The sequence below is a fragment of the Arachis hypogaea genome, chromosome 13 (assembly GCF_003086295.3).
Source record: "Arachis hypogaea cultivar Tifrunner chromosome 13, arahy.Tifrunner.gnm2.J5K5, whole genome shotgun sequence".
Classification (NCBI taxonomy): Eukaryota; Viridiplantae; Streptophyta; class Magnoliopsida; order Fabales; family Fabaceae; genus Arachis; species Arachis hypogaea.
In genome coordinates, this window is record NC_092048.1 from 62,296,542 (window position 1) to 62,316,547 (window position 20,006).

Consider the following 20,006-nt stretch of genomic DNA (forward strand, 5'->3'; position numbering starts at 1 on the left):
TTCATCTCACAAGTAGTACTTTGCATCAGTAATTAATTTTTTCTTTTGTTGCCTGCTGTACTCCTTGGGTATGAATCTTGCAGCTTTATAGTTTTCAATGTCTGCAAACCATGGTGTTTCCTGAATGGCAAACAGTTGCTCATCCGAAAAGGTTTCAGAGATCTCAATAGAGGGAAAGGACGTCCCTTCTACTGGCTCTATTCGGGACAGATGATTAACCACTTGGTTCTCTGTCCCTTTTCTGTCTCTTATTTCTATATCAAACTCTTGCAGAAGCAACACCCATCTTATGAGCCTGGGTTTTGAATCCTGCTTTGTGAGTAGATATTTAAGAGCAGCATGGTCAGTGTACACAATCACTTTTGATCCTATTAAGTATGATCTAAACTTGTCAATGGCATAAACCACTGCAAGCAATTCTTTTCCTGTGGTTGTGTAATTTTTTTGGGTATCATTTAAAATACGGCTAGCATAATAAATGATATGCAGAAGCTTGTTATGCCTCTGTCCCAGTACTGCACCAATGGCATGGTCACTGGCATCACACATTAGTTCAAATGGTAATGTCCAGTCTGGTGCAGAAATAACTGGTGCTGTGACCAGCTTAGCTTTCAGAGTTTTAAATGCCTGCAGACACTCTGTGAAACACAAATGGCGTGTCAACAGCTAGCAGATTGCTCAAAGGTTTTTCAATTTTTGAAAAATCCTTTATAAACCTCCTATAGAATCCTGCATGCCCCAGAAAAGCTTCTGATTGCCTTAACATTGGCAGGTGGTAGTAATTTTTCAATTACTTCCACTTTAGCTTGATCCACCTCTATTCCCTTGTTTGAAATTTTATGTCCAAGGACAATTCCTTCAGTCACCATAAAGTGACATTTTTCTAGTTTAAAACTAGGTTAGTCTCTTGGCATCTTTTCAGAACAAGTGCTAAATGGTCAAGGCAGGAGCTGAATGAGTCTCCAAATACTGAAAGGTCATCCATGAAGACTTCCAAGAATTTCTCTACCATATCAGAGAAGATAGAGAGCATGCACCTCTGAAAGGTTACAGGTGCATTGCACAGACCAAAAGGCATCCTTCTGTAGGCAAACACTCCAGAAGGACATGTGAATGCTGTTTTCTCTTGGTCCTGATGATCTACTGCAATTTGGTTGTAGCCTGAATAGCCATCCAAAAAGCAGTAATATTCATGACCTGCTAGTCTCTCTAGCATCTGGTCTATGAATGGTAAAGGAAAGTGATCCTTCCTGGTGGCTGTGTTGAGCCTTCTGTAGTCAATACACATACGCCACCCTGTAACTATTCTTGTAGGAACCAGTTTATTTTTTTCATTATGAACAACTGTCATGCCTCCCTTCTTGGGAACAACTTGGACAAGGCTCACCCAGGGGCTATTAGAAATAGGATAAATAATCTCAGCCTCCAGTACCTTGGTGACCTCTTTCTGCACCACTTCCTTCATGGCTGGATTTAGCCGCCTCTGTGGTTGAACCACTGACTTAGCATTGTCCTCCAATAGGATCTTGTACATGCATCTTGCTGGGCTGATGCCCTTAAGATCACTTATGAACTACCCAAGAGCTGTCTTGTGTGTCCTTAGCACTTGAAGTAGTGCTTCCTCTTCCTATGGATTTAAAGCAGAGCTTATGATCACTGGAAAAGTGTCACCTTCTCCCAGAAATGCATATTTCAGGGATTGTGGTAGTGGTTTGAGCTCGGGTTTAGGAGGTTTTTTCTCTTCCTGAGGAATTTTCAGAGGCTCTTTTATTTCCTCTGAATCCTCCACATCAGGCTGGACATCTTTAAAGATGTTTTCTAGCTCTGATTCGAGACTCTCAGCCATGTTGATCTCCTCTACCAAAGAGTCAATAAGATCAACTTTCATTCAGTCTTTTGGTGTGTCTGGATGCTGCATGGCTTTGACAGCATTTAACTTAAACTCATCCTCATTGACTCTCAGGGTTACTTCCCCCTTTTGGACATCAATGAGAGTTCGTCCAGTTGCTAGGAAAGGTCTTCCTAGAATGAGAGTAGCACTCTTGTGCTCCTCCATTTCCAGCACTACAAAGTCAGTGGGAAAGGCGAATGGCCCAACCCTGACAAGCATGTCTTCAGTCACGCCTGATGGGTATTTAATGGAGCCATCAGCAAGTTGGAGACATAACCGGGTTGGTTTGACTTCTTCAGTTAAACCAAGCTTTCTGATAGTGGATGCAGGTATTAGGTTGATACTTGCCCCAAGATCACATAAAGATGTCTTGGTGGAATTACCCTCTAATATGCATGGTTTCATAAAGCTCCCGGGATCTTTAAGCTTTTCTGGGAAGCTTTTCAGAATGACTACACTGCATTCTTCAGTGAGGAGAACTCTTTTAGTTTCTCTCCAATCCTTCTTATGACTCAAGATCTCTTTCATGAACTTGGCATAAGAGGGTATTTGCTCAAGTGCCTCTGCAAACGGAATCTTTATTTCAAGGGTCCTGAGATAGTCTGTGAAGCGGGCAAATTACTTATCCTGCTTCTCTTAGCGGAGTTTTTGAGGATAAGGCATCTTGGCTTTGTATTCCTCAACCTTAGTTGCTGCAGGTTTATTTTCTACAGAGTTGGTTGGAGAAGCCTTTTTAGAGGGGTTGCTATCAGCACTTATGTGTGTCTGATCCCTCACTGGCATTTGAATGACAGGGTTGGAAGCTGGATTGGCGCTGGATGCCAACTTTTTACCTGTTTCTGGCGTTTGAACACCAGAACTGAGCTTCCATTGGGCGTTTGACGCCAGCTCCTTGCCTGTTTTTGGCGTTTGAACACCAGAGTTATTCCTCTCTGGGCTCTTACTGTCCTCAGAGGGATTTTGGATAATATTTTGCTCATCCTCTGTCAGTTGTTCTTTTCTTGGCTTTCTGCTGCTCTGAAGTGAGGTATTTAATATTTTCTCACTTCTTAATTGAACTACCTGGTACTCTTCTGTTATCTGCTTTGATAATTGCTATTTTGTCTGATTCAATTGTGCTTCCATATTTTTATTAGCATGTTTAGTGTCTTGTAGCATCTCCTTGAATTCTGCTAGCTGTTTTGTTAGAAAACACAATTGTTGATTGAATTCAGCAACTTGTTCTGGAGGACCAAGTTCAGTAGATGCTGCTTCGGCTTCTTCTTTTATGGAGGACCCACTACTTATGTACAGATGCTGATTTCTAGCAACTATATCAATAAGCTCTTGAGCCTTTTCAATAGTTTTTCTCATGTGTATAGATCCACCAGCTGAGTGGTCTAGAGATACTTGAGCTTTCTCTGTAAGCCCGTAGTAGAAGATGTCTAATTGCACCCACTCTGAAAACATTTTAGAGGGGCATCTCCTTAGCATCCCTCTGTACCTCTCCCAGGCGTTATAAAGGGATTCATCATCCTCTTGTTTAAAGCCTTGGATGTCCAGCCTTAGCTGTGTCATCCTTTTTGGAGGGAAATATTGATTCAGGAATTTGTCTGATAACTGTGCCCATGTTCTTATGCTTGTTGTGGGTTGGTTATTTAACCACCTATTAGCTTGATCTTTTACAGCAAACGGAAATAGTAACAGCCTGTATACATCCTGATCTACCTCCTTGTCACGCACTGTGTCATCAATTTGCAAGAACTGTGCCAGAAACTCAGTAGGTTCTTCCTGTGGAAGACCGGAATACTGACAATTTTGCTGTACCATGACAATGAGCTGAGGATTTAGCTCAAAACTGCTTGCTTTGATGGGAGGTATACAGATGCTACTCACATATGCAGTAGTAATGGGGTTAGCATATGACTTCAGAGTTCTTCTAGACTGTTCATTTCTACTTGGATCCATGATGGAGAAAGGGGGATGATGTGGATTGTATATAAAAAATTATTTTTTTAATTTTTTTTTTGAATACCGAAAATTAAAAGGAAAATAAAATAAAATAAAATAATTAAAAAAAATTAACTATAATTTCAAAAATTAGAAAAATAGATATAAAGGAAATTGAAAATTAAAATAAGTAATTAATTAAAAAGATTTGAAAAAAGTAAGATTTTAAAATTTGAGATTGGAAAAGATAAGATAAGATTTTGAAAAAGATATGATTTTAAAAATTTTGACCAAATCAACCTAATGAATTCGAAAATTATGAGCAATTAAAGGAAAGGATATTTTTTTTTTTGAATTTTATGAGGAAAGAGAAGAACACACAAAAGACACAAAACTTAAAATTTTTAGATCTAATGCTCCTTGTTTTTCGAAAATTTTGGAGGGAAAACACCAAGGAACACCAAACGTAAAAATTTTAAGATCAAAATACAAAGAAGACTCAAGAACACCTTGAAGACTCACAAGAACAACAAGAATAAAATTCAAAGACTCAAGAACATAAAAAGAACACCAAACTTAAAACTTTTAGAAAACTAAAAATAAATTTTCGAGAATTAAAGAAAAATAACAAGAGAACACCAAACTTAAAAGTTTGACACAAAATTTAATCAAAGAAAAATTATTTTTGGAAAAGTTTTAAAAGGAAGATACCCAATTACCAAGAACATAAGCACAACGCTCTAGCCAACTGAGCTATAAATTTAACGTGTTTTTTTTTAAAAGGTATTTAATGTATATAAATTTTTTGAATACTGATCATTTGAAAATGCACAAGAAAAAAAGAAAAGACACAGAACAGGAAAAACTAAAGATCAAACAAGAAAAATAGCAAGAACAACTTGAAGATCAAGAAAGAACTATGAACACAACTTCGAAAAAAGGAAAATAAAATCTTGTAATTGACACCAAACTTAAAATATGAATCTAAACTCAAACAGAAGACTCAAAGAAAAATTAAAATTTAATAAAGAAAAATAAAATTTTTTCGAAAGATTTTTGAAGAGAAAATAAAAGACTCTAATTTAATGACTCTAAATCAAAAAGATAAGTTTTTCCTAATCTAAGCAACAAAATAAACTGTCAGTTGTCCAAACTCGAACAATCTCCGGCAATGGCGCCAAAAACTTGGTGCACGAAATTGCAAATCACACTATCTAAAACTCGTACCACTAACCAGCAAGTGCACTGGGTCGTCCAAGTAATACCTTACGTTAGTAAGGGTCGAATCCCATGGAGATTGTCGGATTGAAGCAAGCTATGGTTATCTTGTAACTCTTAGTCAGGATATCAATTATGATTATTAGTTTGAATTGTGAAGAATAAAAGAGCATGAAATAAATACTTGTTATGCAGTAATGGAGAATATGTTGGAGTTTTGGAGATGCTTTGTCTTCTGAATCTCTGCTTTCCTACCGTCATCTTCTTGACACACGCAAGGCTCCTTCCATGGCAAGCTGTATATTGGTGGATCACCGTTGTCAATGGCTACCATCCATCCTCTCAGTGAAAAAGGTCCATGTACATGGCTAATCATCTGTCGGTTCTCACTTGTGATGGAATAGGATCCATCGATCCTTTTGCGTTTGTCACTACGCCCAGCACTTGCGATTTTGAAGCTCGTTGCAGTCATCCCTTCCCAGATCCTACTCGGAATACCACAGACAAGGTTTAGACTTTTCGAATGTCAAGAATGCTGCCAATGGATTCTAGCTTATACCACGAAGAATCTGGTCTCACGGATCTGAAAGTTCTGTTGTCATGAGAGGCGATCAGACTCATGAGCCAGGAACCCAAGAGATACTCATTCAATCTAAGGTAGAACGGAGGTGGTTGTCAGGCACGCGTTCATAGGTTGAGAATGGTGACGAGTGTCACAGATCATCACATTCATCATATTAAAGTGCGAATGAATATCTTAGATAGAAACAAGCGTGTTTGAATAGAAAACAGAAATAGTTGCATTAATTCATCGAGACACAACAGAACTCCTCACCCCCAACAATGGAGTTTAGAGACACATACCGTCTAGGATACAAAGTTTAGATCTAAAAATGTCATGAGATCCAAATAAATCTCTAAAATTTGTTTAAATACTAAACTAGTAACCTAGGTTTATAGAAAATGAGTAAACTACGATAGATAGCGCAGAAATTCACTTCAGGGACCCACTTGGTGTGTGCTGGGGCTGAGACTTGAGATTTACACGTGCCTAGGCTATTTTTGGAGTTAAACACCAAGTTGTAGCCTGTTTTGGGGGTTTAACTCTAACTTGTAACCTGTTTCTGGCGTTTAACGTCAGAATGGAGCATGGAACTGGCGTTGAACGCCAGTTTACGTCATTTATCTTTGAGGAAAGTATGGACTATTATATATTGCTGGAAAGCCCTAGATGTATACTTTTCAACACAATTGAGAGCACGCTATTTGGGTTTCTGTAGCTCCAGAAAATCCACTTTGCGTGTAGAGAGGTCAGAATCCAATAGCATCTGCAGTCCTTTTTCAGTCTCAGAGTCAGATTTTTGCTCAGGTCCCTCAATTTCAGCCAGAAATTACCTGAAATCACAATAAAACACACAAACTCATAGTAAAGTCCATAAATGTGATTTTTATTTAGAAAATACTAAAAATATATTAAAAACTAACTAAATTATACTAAAAACTACATAAAAACAATGCCAAAAAGCGTATAAATTATCCGCTCATCAGTATTCTCTTCATTTTTCCTTCCTTATGAGATAAATGGCTTCAGAAATGGTCTTTCAAACCACCAAAATTTCATCACATGAGATTTTAATGAAGGCATGTGTGTCCACCTGTGCGGATGCACATACGTGTGCGTCTGCACACTCTGCCGAAAATCTCTACCCGTGCGTACGCACAGGAGGTTGTGCGCACACACACTAGGCAATGCTTGAATGGACGCGCGATGCACTGTGGTAAGTGACAAAGGTAAGTGTCACTAACGTTGGCTCCATTTTCTTTCTTCCACGTTAGAGTTCACGTTAACTTAGTTATCGTGACTCTTAACGTGGGTTATGATGGCTTCGAGGGCGTTATTGGCGATTACTTTTCTCATTAACGTTGCAAGCTAGCTCCCATTCCACGTTAGTTGTCACGTTAGTTAGACTAACGTGGCTCCTAACGTGGTTCTTCCTTGCTTCCTTTGTCCTGAAGTCAAGCAATAAAGTGCATCAAAGTTCTAATCCAAATCATGAGACATGCATCCTCTAATTTGTCGTATAATTCATGCAAAATTCTCATGAAATCATGTAAAGTGCACAATGTATGTTTAAATCAAGATGTAAGTGAATATCTACCCAAAACTAGCTTATTTTCTAAGAAAATGCATGAAACTACGTTAAAAACAGTAAAGAAAAGGTCAGTAAAACTGGCCAAAATACCCTGGCATCAGCTATCCACTCAAAACGCTTGTGCTCCAAATGCTCCATGCGGTGGATATCGTGCAAGATATCTCGGAATAAATCCGGAAGAGACCGGAGAACCGGTAAAGGAGTTGATGAGGTTGGTAGACTCGATGGTGGTGCTACGGGTGCCTTCCTCTTTGAGGGCGTCTTCTCTGATGAAACAAAATAACTGGGGAAGCAATTAACAAGGTTAGAAGAAGCTTTTAAAATAGTGTGGTTTACAAAAAAAAAAACACGGTGTGTATATTCCAATGATGCGCGCGGTTGGAACACACACACCGGCCGGATATCACGGCAACCACACTGCTTATCAGTCAAAGCTCATTGCTTCTCAAATAATTGCTTAAGTTGCAAGGCTAAAACATGGACATAAAAGCAACTTCAAGCTTGCACCAATTTATTTATTAACACACCTTGAATGTAATGGTCGTTTAGGTTGTTGGCGAGAAATTTCATTAGCAAAAGAGTGTACAACAACAATAACCATTCACTCAAAGTAAAGTGTCATTTGCTCATCCTTAAGAAGTGGTAACCACATGTGCAATGTTCTAAGTTAAGGCCAAAAGATGTTTGATCAAGACATCATCTAAACGTGAACATTTGTAAAGTGATTACCGAATCAAAATTCCGAGATAAACAATGACAATTGAGTTTCACATAAAACAATGCATTTGTAACCAAAATCAAACATCAACAAACAAGGAAATGCATTGGTGAATTCACTTAACTACCATTAAAAGTCATAATTGAAGTTGCACAATTCATACAATATGCCTAACAAGAGATAAATTGAACACATATGATGGCCATGTTATATGAATCAAACAAAATGTTCATTGAGGCATTTAATCAAACATGTGGTATGCAATGTGCAAGCTTATCACAATTGATGCTCAAATTCAATCATAATCAACCCATAATTAAATATCAACACTTGCAATACAAAGAGACAAAGAAAAACACTAATATAATCTTAGTAACATAAAGAGAAAATCAAAACAATTGCAAAAATCAACAACAAAAAGAAAAGGAAAAGGGAAATAAGAACTTGCAAATTGAAGGTTGAAACAAACAAGAAATGAGGAAGAAATAATGGCACTTCTTATAGGCACTGCGACTTGTGGCGGTTGGGCCGCTGGAAAAACGCCGGAGAGGAAAACTCACCGGTGGTGAAGAGAGAAAAGAGATATGAAAGAAAGAAAGAAAAGAAAAGAAAAGTAAGAGAGAGAAGTGAGAGAGAGAGGTAGTGGCGGCTTGACGGCGGCGGTAGCCGGCGGCAGGGTCGCCTGGAACTGAGGGCTGAGCTGGGAGAAACAGCAGTAGTTAGGAAGAGAAGAAATGAAACTACTGCTCAACAGTGCAGGTTGCCCTGTTAACGCCCAAAATGAGTCGTGTGCACGCGGACAGGGGCCTGTGCGGACGCACAGAAGGCAGAAATTAGAAGGGTTCCGAACGCACATCGCATGCGATCGCCGCGACCAGAGGGGGTGTATAAGCGTGTGCGGATACACAGCAAGGAGCGTGCGCACAGGGGTCACAAGATAGAGGGGTGTGTGCGTACGCATAAGCTGGTGCGCACGCACAAGACATGAAAAGAAGGGGGATGCAGGCGCACAGATCATGCGATTGCTCCCACCAGAGGGGTCGTCAATTGGTGTGCGGACGCACACGTCTGTGTGGTCACACAAGAAGTGCGATAAGGGGACTACGTGCGTACGCACAAGGCAGTGCACACGCACAGGGCATCAAGAACAGGGCAGCGCCCACGCACAGGTAGTGCTGGCGCTGCAACCAGAGGGTGCTGCAATGAGTGTGCGGGCGCACAGAGGCGTGCGCTCACACAGAAAGCGAAAATGCAGTTTTGTCCCCACGCACAAGGTGATGCGCACGCACAGGTGCCCTGTTTCACAAAAAAAAAAATTCTTTTCAAAACTAAGGTTCCTTCCTATATCATAGCAACATACCAATCCCAAATCATACAAACAAGCATAAATTCATGATCCACAAGAAATTCAACTTATTCAATTCAAAAATTACAAATCAAAACTAAGCTAATCATCATATCACAAAAAAAAGCAAATAATTCAAAAAGATATATAGAAAAAGATAAAGTTGGAACAATGTTACCATGGTGTGGTGTCTCGCACCAAGCACTTTGGTTTAGAGTCCTAAGTTGGACTTTGGATGGCTTCATTGGTCACTTGAAACTTCTCCAAGGAGGAAAATCTCCAACTCCTTGTCATTCTTGGGTTGAGTGTGATCTCTTGAATCAGACTTCTTGGCAACCTTCTCTTCTTCTTGTTCTTTGCCAAACTCAATCACTTCATCTTCGATTATATCGCACCCAAAGATAGAATAGGATTCAAGGATGGGTTTTTTTTATTCTTTCAATGTGAATCTTGCTATTTTGCCATCGGCCTCAAAAGAATAGACTCCGGAATATGCATCCATCTTGAATTGGGATGTCTTTAGAAACGGCCTTCCAAGTTAAATGGGAGGAGTCTCCAAAATATGGAAATCTACCGGAAAGAGTAAACCTTGTATGTCAACCAGAACATTTTCTACAATCCCCACAACTGATACAATGCTCTTATCGGCCAACACGAATCTCGCCCCGGACCTCTTTAAGGGTGACAAGTTCAATCTCTCATAAATGGGGAGTGGCATAATGCTTACGCACGCTCCCAAATCGCACATACAGTCAGTGAACTTTATCCCACCAATCAAGCAAGTAACCAAACACGGGCTAGGATCATTGCATTTTTCTGGAATTAACGAAGAGATAGAATCATCTACCGGCTTTTTGTTGAGTTCGCCAATTTTTTCCTTGTGGGTACAAACATCTTTGAGGAACTTGGCATATTTGGGCACTTGTTGAATGGCCTAAAATAGAGGGACGATGACTTCAACATTCTTAAAAACTTCCACCATGTTGGGGTCAAGTTTTTCTTGCTTCTTGGCCTTCTTGGCCAAAGTTGGGAATGGAATGGGCATAGGCTCTTCAATCGGATTTTTCCTCTTTGGCTCCTTGGCCTTGAGTGGTTCCTCTTTATCCTTCTCAACATCTTCCATTTCATCCTTCATCACTCCTATATCCTCTCCTACCTCTTCTTTTTGGGTTTCCTCACTCGAACTTGTAGGCACAACACCAATTTCATCCAACTTGGTGCCGCTCCTAAGGGTGATGGCATTGATGCTCCCCTTAGGATTCAGTTGAGGTTGTGAGGACAAACCACTAGAAGTTGAGGCTTGTTGGGCATTTTGTGTAGTCGGAGGGGAAAGAGTCAAACGGGTGAGTGCTTCGTCAATTGTAGCCATATACGCTTCTTGTTTCTTGTGAAATTCCCGTTGCTCTTGCATAAAGGTTTGAAGTATGTCATTCATGTAGGGTTGATTAGGAGGAGGACCTTGATTGCCTTGAGGAGGGTTAGGTCTACTATTTGGATGTTGATACCTCCCTTGAGGTTAAGATTGTGAAGGTTGTTGGTATTATGGTTGACCTTGAGGAGCTTGATGATAGTAGGCTTGTTGGCTTAGGTAAGGTTGAGCTTGTGGGGCTTGGTTCCATCTTTGATTAAAATTATCCCTCCACCCTTGGTTTTGACTTCCTCCATGTTGATTGTAGTTGGGTCTTTGTGGATATGAATTGGCTACCGTTAATGTAGTGTCCTCTTGGAGTTGAGGGCACTCATCAGTGTAATGGTTGTTACAAGCACAAATACCGCATGATCTTGGTGGTCCTTCAATTCTTGGAGGTTGAGGTAAAGGAAATATCAAGGCTTGGGGAATTTATTGCCCTTGGGTGATTTGTCTCAACAAAATTGTCATCTCACCGAGGGTCTTTGTCCAAACGGTATCTCCGGAAGGAGAAACATCACTTAAAGCTTTTGGTTGTGTGTTTCTTGCCTTTGAGTGTTGAGTGGAGTCTGCCAAGTCCGTTATAATCTCCCAAACTTCCTCGGCGGTCTTGTTTTTGGTGAGGGATCCTCCACTAGAGGCATCTAGGAGAAGCTTATCTTGGGGGGTTCATCCCTGATGACAAAAAATTGATTTTCGCACAAACTAACCGACAAGTATACCAAGCCGCATCAAGTAGTAAAACTCACGTGAGTGAGGTCGATCCCATGAGGATTGATGGATCAAGCAACTTCAGTGTGGTGATTAGTCTAGTCAAGCTAACAATGGTGAATTGAGTGGAATTAAACTAGGAGAATGTAAATTGCAATAAATTTAAAGTGCAGAAAGTAAATTGACAGAAACTTAAATGGCAAGAAAAGTAAATTGCATCAAATGTAAAGGGATTTGGATGCAGGTAAATTAAAGAGAGTAGTAAATCAAGCAATTGAAATGAATTCAAGAACAAGTAACAGAAAGAAAGACTCATCAGGGATTAGAGATATCATAATCCACAATGAATCAAATGGGTCTCAACTTCCTTCTCAATCATATGAATAGATCTAAGGCAGATTGAAATTAATTGGATCCCAATTCCTTGGCAATCCAATCTCTCTAATCACAATCAATATTGCCAATTCCTTTATCTAATTGTCTTGAGAAGAGGTTAAGTACATGTCTCTCATCCATAAGCCACACATACTCTCAAGATCTCAATTCCTCCCAAATGGTGTTGATCAAGAGAGTTGTGAGAAACAGAGCTTCAGTTCTAATTTCCATGATTCCCCTTCCGAAGCTCACATGGAAATTCAACAGATTCAAACCACCTTCTGGAGTGAATGGATCTCAATCAAAACAGAAGTTATTTCTTAGCTATCCAGATGAATTGAGAGGAAGAAGAATTTTAGTTAATTCATATGAATCACAATAGAGCCCTCCCCCTAATGAGTTGGGGTTCAATTGATCATCGCTCTAGAACACTTGCAGGAAAATTAAATTGCATGAAAGTAAATCAAGATTAATAAGAACGGAAATGTAAAATTGGCAGAAAGGAAAGTTGCAGAAGAGAATTGCAAGAAATTGAAATTGCATAAGCTAAAATGAATTTAATACACTAAAATGTATAAGTGCAGAAAGGTAAAAGTGTATCAAACTATGCTAAGCTCTCTGGAGTCTTTTATCCTCCAAGAGAGCTCTAGAGTCTCTAATCCTCCAGCCTTCTATTCTACTCCTACTCCTACTGTCCGTAAAGCCTTTCTAGAATATGAAACTAAAGCCTTTATATAGGCTTCCCTAAATTACAAATGAAATTGAAAATAAATTATAATTAAATGAAATTCCTATTCTAGATGATCCTTGTAGCCTTCATTAAGTGATATGAGTGGGCTTGCTTGCTTGTAGTTCAAATGGGCTTGGAATGAAGTTAATTTGAGCAGAAATTCACTTCTAGGAGAGCGTTGCGTTCATTTGGAGAACGGAGCGCTTTTACACCCACGTGCCCGCGTCTAATACACGTACGCGTGGTTTGGCAATCTGGCACATCGACACGTACGCGTTACTGACGCGTACGCATTATCGACGTGTACGCGTCCATTGCAGCGCTCTCTAAACGAGCGTAGCGTTCGTGCAAAGAACGCTACCCACGCATACGCGTGACCCACACGTACGCGTGGATAGCAAAATATCACTTATGTGCTTGTTCCCAAAATGTTACATCTACGCGTACGCGTCATGCACGCGTACGGGTCGATGGCTAAACTTTAAATCCCAATTTCGCGCTTTATCGCAGGCGCTCGTTGGTGGAGAACGCTCTTCATATCCATGCGTACGTGTCATTCACGCGTACGTGTGGTCTTCCAAAATCACCATTTCGACGCGTATGCGTCGCTAGCAAATCTTTCTTGGTGAGGAATATAGCGCTCTTTTCCACTTCTCTGCTTCTTTCATGACTGTCATCAACCAAACAGATACATCAAAGTCTTGGCATAATCATCAAATCTTGCATCATTCATATTATCCAATAATTCTTGCATAAATTTGATGAAAATGCACCAATTTAACAATGTTTGATTGAATCAAGACAAATATGAATTTTTCATCCAAACACTCACTTATTGCCTAAGAAATGCATGAAAACCATGTAAAAACTAATGAAAAGGCTTGTAAAACTAGCCTAAAATGACTTGTCATCAATCCCTTGACAAAAATAGCTAATAAGTACTAACTCATCAATACGGTGGTGGGGGCAAGCTTCCAACAACTTCTTGAATCTCTCCTAGTACTCATAAAAAGTCTCCCCATCTCGTTGCATAATGCAAGAGATTTCCTTTCGCAGCTTATCTGTCTTCTGTGGTGGATAGAACTTTTCTAGAAATTCCTTACGCAACAAGTCTGATGAATGGATTTTTGACAGTTTAGAATTCATAAATGAAGTCTCATTGCAAGTATAGTTTCGAAACCAGCAAATAATCCTTTCGTACAAAAGATTGTTTGTCACAAGTACAAAGCCCTAAAATTATAAACCGAAGTATTTAAACCTCGGGTCGTCTCTCAAAGGAATTGCAGGGTAGTGTTCTTGTTATTGGTTATGAGTTGTATATTGTGGGGTTTTTGATAAGAGACAAGAAAAGTAAATGACAATGGAAATGTAAATGACAAAATGGCAAGGATCTCTATCCCTATCACTAACCACAACATGAGAATTGGCAAGGATCAATCCCATTAAGTCATCCTCTAACTAGTAGTAAAGGAAAGTCAAAGGAGCTACATCAATCCAAGTCCATAAGTCTTAGTTCTCCACCAACTCAATTAGTGAGATCTAGAGTTAATGGCTCCCAATCATCAATTACTTGGACATTAGTAACTCAAGAGTTCCTAAGTTACCTTCCCAAGTCAAGAGCATAAAATTCTACTCTAAAATCCCACCAAGCATTTTATCAAACACTTGGAAGGCACAAAAGGAAAACATAGTAAATTCACAACAAGAATAGAATCTAACAACAATTATTGCAAGGAATTAATAACAACAATCAAAGGAAACACAATTATCATGAATTACCTCAAATTGAATTGAAAGAAAATAGAATGAACAAAAGTATATCTACAACAAAGCATAGAAATAAAGTAGAAGAAATTATAACAAACAATAGAATAATGATGAATGTAACAACAAATAATTGAAGAGTAGAAGTAGATGGAAGTATGAATTAAAACCTAGATCTAAGAGGAGAGATTAACCTAAACCTAATCCTAATTCTAGAGAGAAGTGAGAGCTTCTCTCTCTAGAAAACTAAACTAAAACTAGATCTAAAGTCTAATGTCAAGTCATGATGCCTTCCCCTTCATTCCTTGGTCTATTTAGCCTTTTTCCGCCAAAAACTCAGCTCCAAATGGGGCCAGAAACCCTCTAAAATCGCCAGGCACGAGTTCTTCTTTAAAAATCACGTGCGGCCTTCGGTGCGTACGCGTACAGTGCGCATTCGCGTCCCTGGGGCCTTTCGCAATCCGCGCGTAGGCGTACAGTGCGCGCGCACGTCCATGGGCTTTTTCCAAATCTTTGGCTTTTCATGATTTCTCCACTTTGTATGCTTTCCTTTCACTCCTTTGATCCTTTCCTAGCCCTTTTCAATATGAAATCACTAGCAAACACATCAAGGAACCTAGTGGAATCAAAGGAAGATTAAAAGTCATCAAATTAAAGGTCTAAAAAGTATGTTTTCACATCTAAGCACAAATAAGGAGACAATCACAAAAGCATGCTATCTCATTGAATAAATGTGAGGAAAGGTTATCAAAATGCTCTAAATTCAACACAAGATAAACCCTAAAAATAGGGTTTATTAACCTCCCCACACTTAAACCTTACCATGTCCTCATGCTAAACCAAGAATGAAGCAAAGGGTATGACATTTATTCAATGCAACTAAACTATCTAAATGCAAACTATCTAAATACATCTAACTATATGAATGCAGATGCTTGGTCAAGACAACTCAACTTCCAAGGAAAACATTAATAAGCATAGGGCTAAAGCAATAGGAAGCAAATCCAACCCACAATTGCATTGAATTATCAAAAAGGTTCACAAACTTGCATGAACAAGAATGATTATGGCGAATACATGTAATTGAGTGATCGAACCCTCACCGGATGTGTATCCGCTCTATTCACTCAATTGTTTAGGTGTTGATTCACTCAATTCTCCCCTAATCATGCTTTCCAAAATTTGTTCTTCATCTAACAATCAACAATCATTCAATGCAAGCATACAACTATCATGAGGTCTTTCTCAAAGGTTGCAATGGGGCTAGGGTCAAAGTTGGATCATGTATGGTTAAGTGGACTAGAATTTGAATCTTTGATGAGCTTAAACTTTTTCACCTAACCTATGTGATGACCTAAACAAATTCAAAGCTAACCTAACTACCCATTTTCACTTTTTTTTTACATACTCATTGATGAGCGGATAATTTATACGCTTTTTGGCATTGTTTTTAGTAGAATCTAGTTACTTTTAGGGATGTTTTCATTATTTTTTATGTTAAATTCACATTTTTGGACTTTACTATGAGTTTGTGTGGTTTTCTGTGATTTCAGGTATTTTCTGGCCGAAATTGAGGGACTTGAGCAAAAATCAGATTCAGAGGTTGAAGAAGGACTGCTGATGCTGTTGGATTCTGACCTCCCTGCACTCAAAGTGGATTTTCTGGAGCTACAGAACTCATAATGGCGCGCTTCCAATTGCGTTGGAAAGTAGACATCCAGGGATTTCCAGAAATATATAATAGTCCATACTTTTCTCAAGTTTAGATAACGCAAACTGGCGTTCAACACCAGCTCTCTGCCCAATTCTGGTGTCCAGCGCCAGAAACAAGTTGCAAAGTGGAGTTCAACGCCCAAACTGGCACAAAAACTGGCGTTCAACTCCAAGAATGACCTCTGCACGTGTAACATTCAAGCTCAGCCCAAGCACACACCAAGTGGGCCCCAGAAGTGGATTTATGCATCAATTACTTACTTCTGTAAACCCTAGTAACTAGTTTAGTATAAATAGAACTTTTTACTATTGTATTAGACATCCTGAGTTTTATCTTCGGATCATAGAAGTCTTGGTTACTCCAGTTCCCCTATGGGGCCGAGACCAATGAACTCCATTATCACTTATGTATTTTCAACGGTAGAGTTTCTACACTCCATAGATTAAGGTGTGGAGCTCTGCTGTTCCTCAAAGATTAATGCAAAGTACTACTGTTTTCTATTCAATTCAACTTATTCCGCTTCTAAGATATTCATTCGCACTTCAACATGAATGTGATGAACGTGACAATCATCATCATTCCCAATGAACGCGTGCCTGACAACCACTTCCGTTCTACCTTAGATTGAATGAGTATCTCTTAGATCTCTTAATCAGAATCTTCGTGGTGTAAGCTAGATTGATGGCGGCATTCATGAGAATCCGGAAAGTCTAAACCTTGTCTGTGGTATTCCGAGTAGGATTCTGGGATTGAATGACTGTGACGAGCTTCAAACTCGCGATTGCTGGGCGTAGTGAAAGACGCAAAAGGAGGGTGAATCCTATTCCAGCATGATCGGGAACCTCAGATGATTAGCCGTGCTGTGACAGAGCATTTGGACCATTTTCACAAGAGGAGGGGATGTAACCATTGACAACGGTGATGCCCTTGCTTAAAGCCAGCCATGGAAAGGAGTAAGACTGATTGGATGAAGACAGCGGGAAAGCAGAGATTCAGAGGAACGAAAGCATCTCTACACGCTTATCTGAAATTCTCACCAATGAATTACATAAGTGTTTCTATCCTTAGTTTATTATTTATTTTCGAAAACTCCATAACTATTTTATATCCGCCTGACTGAGATTTACAAGGTGACCATAGCTTGCTTCATACCAACAATCTCCGTGGGATCGACACTTACTCACGTAAGGTTTATTACTTGGACGACCCAGTGCACTTGCTGGTTAGTTGTATCAAAGTTGTGGCAAATTATAAATTGAGATTAGAGCACCAAGTTCTTGTAGCCATTACCAGAGATCACAATTTCGTGCACCAAGTTTTTGGCGCCGTTGCCGGGGATTGTTCGAGTTTGGACAACTGACGGTTCATCTTGTTGCTCAGATTGGGTAACTTTCTTTTCGTTTTCTTTTCAAAAAGTTTTCAAAAATTTTTCAAAAAAAAACCTTTCAAAAATTTCTCCTTTGTTTTCAAAAAAAAAAATTAAAATAAAAATGTTTTCAAAAATATATTTTTCTTCAGAATTTTTAAGAATGAATTCTAGTGTTTCATGAAGCATGTTGAAGCCTGGCTGACTGTAGGGAATGTTAGGCGTGTCATGTCTGAGTTACATACTAAATCTTGGTTAGCTATTAAGCCATGCCTGACCCTTTGATTGGAGCTTTAGACTAAAGAGCATAAGATTCCTGGAATTCATATTAAAAATTTTGGAATCCTTATTTTTCTTTTTCAAAATGATTTTCGAAAAAATTAAAAGAAAATACAAAAAAATCATAAAATCATAAAAATCAAAAAAATATTTTGTATTTCTTGTTTGAGTCTTGAGTCAGATTTAAAGTTTGGTGTCAATTACATGTTCATCTTGCATTTTTCGAAAAATTTATGCATTCATAGTGTTCTTCATGATCTTCAAGTTGTTCTTGGTAAGTCTTCTTGTTTGATCTTGATGTTTTCTTGTTTTGTGTTGTATGGTGTTTTTCATATGCATTCTTGAATTCTTAGTGCCTAAGCATTAAAGATTTCTAAGTTTGGTGTCTTGCATGTTTTCTTTGCATTAAAAAATTTTTCAAAAATAAGTTCTTGATGTTCATCATGATCTTCAAAGTGTTCTTGGTGTTCATCTTGACATTCATAGCATTCTTGCATACATTCCTTGCTTTGATCCATAACTTTCATGCATTGCATCATTTTGCATGTTTTTCTCTCTCATCATAAAAAATTCAAAAATAAAAAAAATATCTTCCCCTTTTTCTCTCTCAAAATTTCGAAAATTAGATTTGACTTTTTCAAAAATTTTAAAAATCTAGTTGTTTTCATGAGTCAAATCAAATTTTCAATTTGAAAATCTTATCTTTTTCAAAATCTTTTTCAAAAATCAAATCTTTTTCATTTTTCTTATTTATTTTCGAAAATCCCAAAAATATTTTTCAAAAATCTTTTTCTTAATTTTACATCATATTTTCGAAAATATCATCATCAATTAATGTTTTGATTCAAAAATTTCAAGTTTGTTACTTACTTGTTAAGAAAGATTCAAACTTTGAGTTCTAGAATTATATCTTGTGATTTCTTGTGAATCAAGTCATTAATTGTGATTTTAAAAATCAAATCTTTTTCAAAACTAATTTCAATCATATCTTTTCAAAAATATCTTCTTATCTTATCTTTTTCAAAATTTGATTTTAAAATATCTTTTCTAACTTCTTATCTTCTTATCTTTTCAAAAATTGATTTTCAAAATTTGTTTCAACTAACTAACTAACTTTTTGTTTGTTTCTTATCTTTTTCAAAACTACCTAACTAACTCTCTCTCTCTAATTTTCGAAAATATCTTCCCTCTTTTTCAAAATTTCTTTTTAATTAACTAATTAATTTAATTGTTGATTTTAATTTTCGAAAAATTACTAACCTTTTTCAAAAATAATTTTCGAAAATTCTCCTTCTCTCTCATCTCTTTTTATTTATTTATTCATCTACTAACACCTTTCTTCATCCCACATCTCTGCAATCCTCACCGTTGTGTTTCTTTCTTTACATTTTTTCTTCTTCTTTTCTTTTATTCACACAGGGACCTCTATACTGTGGTAAAAAGGATCCCTATTATTATTATTATTTTTCTGTCCTTCTTTTTCATATGAGCAGGAGCAAAGACAAGAATATTCTTGTTGAAGCAGATCCAGAACCTGAAAGGACTCTAAAAAAGAAACTAAGAGAAGCTAAAATACAACAATCCAGAGATAACCTTTCAGAAATTTTCGAACAGGAAAAGGAGATGGCAGCCGAAAATAATAATAATGCAAGGAGGATGCTTGGTGAATTTACTGCACCAAATTCCAATTTACATGGAAGAAGCATCTCCATTCCTGCAATTGGAGCAAACAACTTTGAGCTGAAACCTCAATTAGTTTCTCTGATGCAGCAGAACTGCAAGTTTCATGGACTTCCATCTGAAGATCCTTTTCAGTTCTTAACTGAATTCTTGCAGATATGTGATACTGTTAAGACTAATGGAGTAGATCCTGAAGTCTACAGGCTCATGCTTTTCCCTTTTGTTGTAAGAGACAGAGCTAGAGTGTGGTTGGACTCTCAACCTAGAGATAGCCTGAACTCTTGGGACAAGCTGGTCATGGCTTTCTTAGCCAAGTTCTTTCCTCCTCAAAAGCTGAGCAAGCTTAGAGTGGATGTTCAAACCTTCAGACAGAAAAAAGGTGAATCCCTCTATGAAGCTTGGGAAAGATACAAGCAGCTGACCAAAAAGTGTCCTTCTGACATGCTTTCAGAATGGACCATCCTGGATATATTCTATGATGGTTTATCTGAGATATCAAAGATGTCATTGGATACTTCTGCAGGTGGATCCATTCACCTAAAGAAAACGCCTGCAGAAGCTCAAGAACTCATTGACATGGTTGCTAATAACCAATTCATGTACACTTCTGAGAGGAATCCTGTGAATAATGGGATGCCTATGAAGAAGGGAGTTCTTGAAATTGATACTCTAAATGCCATATTGGCTCAGAACAAAATATTGACTCAGCAAGTCAATATGATTTC

The 20,006-nt window shown here is 38.3% G+C and overlaps 2 non-coding genes across 2 annotated transcripts; one reads left to right on the top strand and one right to left on the bottom strand.

Annotated features, from left to right (window-relative positions):
• The first annotated feature begins 13,430 nt into the window (after positions 1 to 13,430).
• On the top strand, positions 13,431 to 13,537 carry LOC112740075 (small nucleolar RNA R71). The gene has a single exon (XR_003171009.1). It is a non-coding gene; the product is annotated as a small nucleolar RNA R71 (small nucleolar RNA).
• A 6,083-nt stretch (positions 13,538 to 19,620) lies between these two features.
• Positions 19,621 to 19,728, bottom strand: LOC112739648 (small nucleolar RNA R71). Its single transcript, XR_003170580.1, has one exon. It is a non-coding gene; the product is annotated as a small nucleolar RNA R71 (small nucleolar RNA).
• Positions 19,729 to 20,006: the final 278 nt, after the last annotated feature.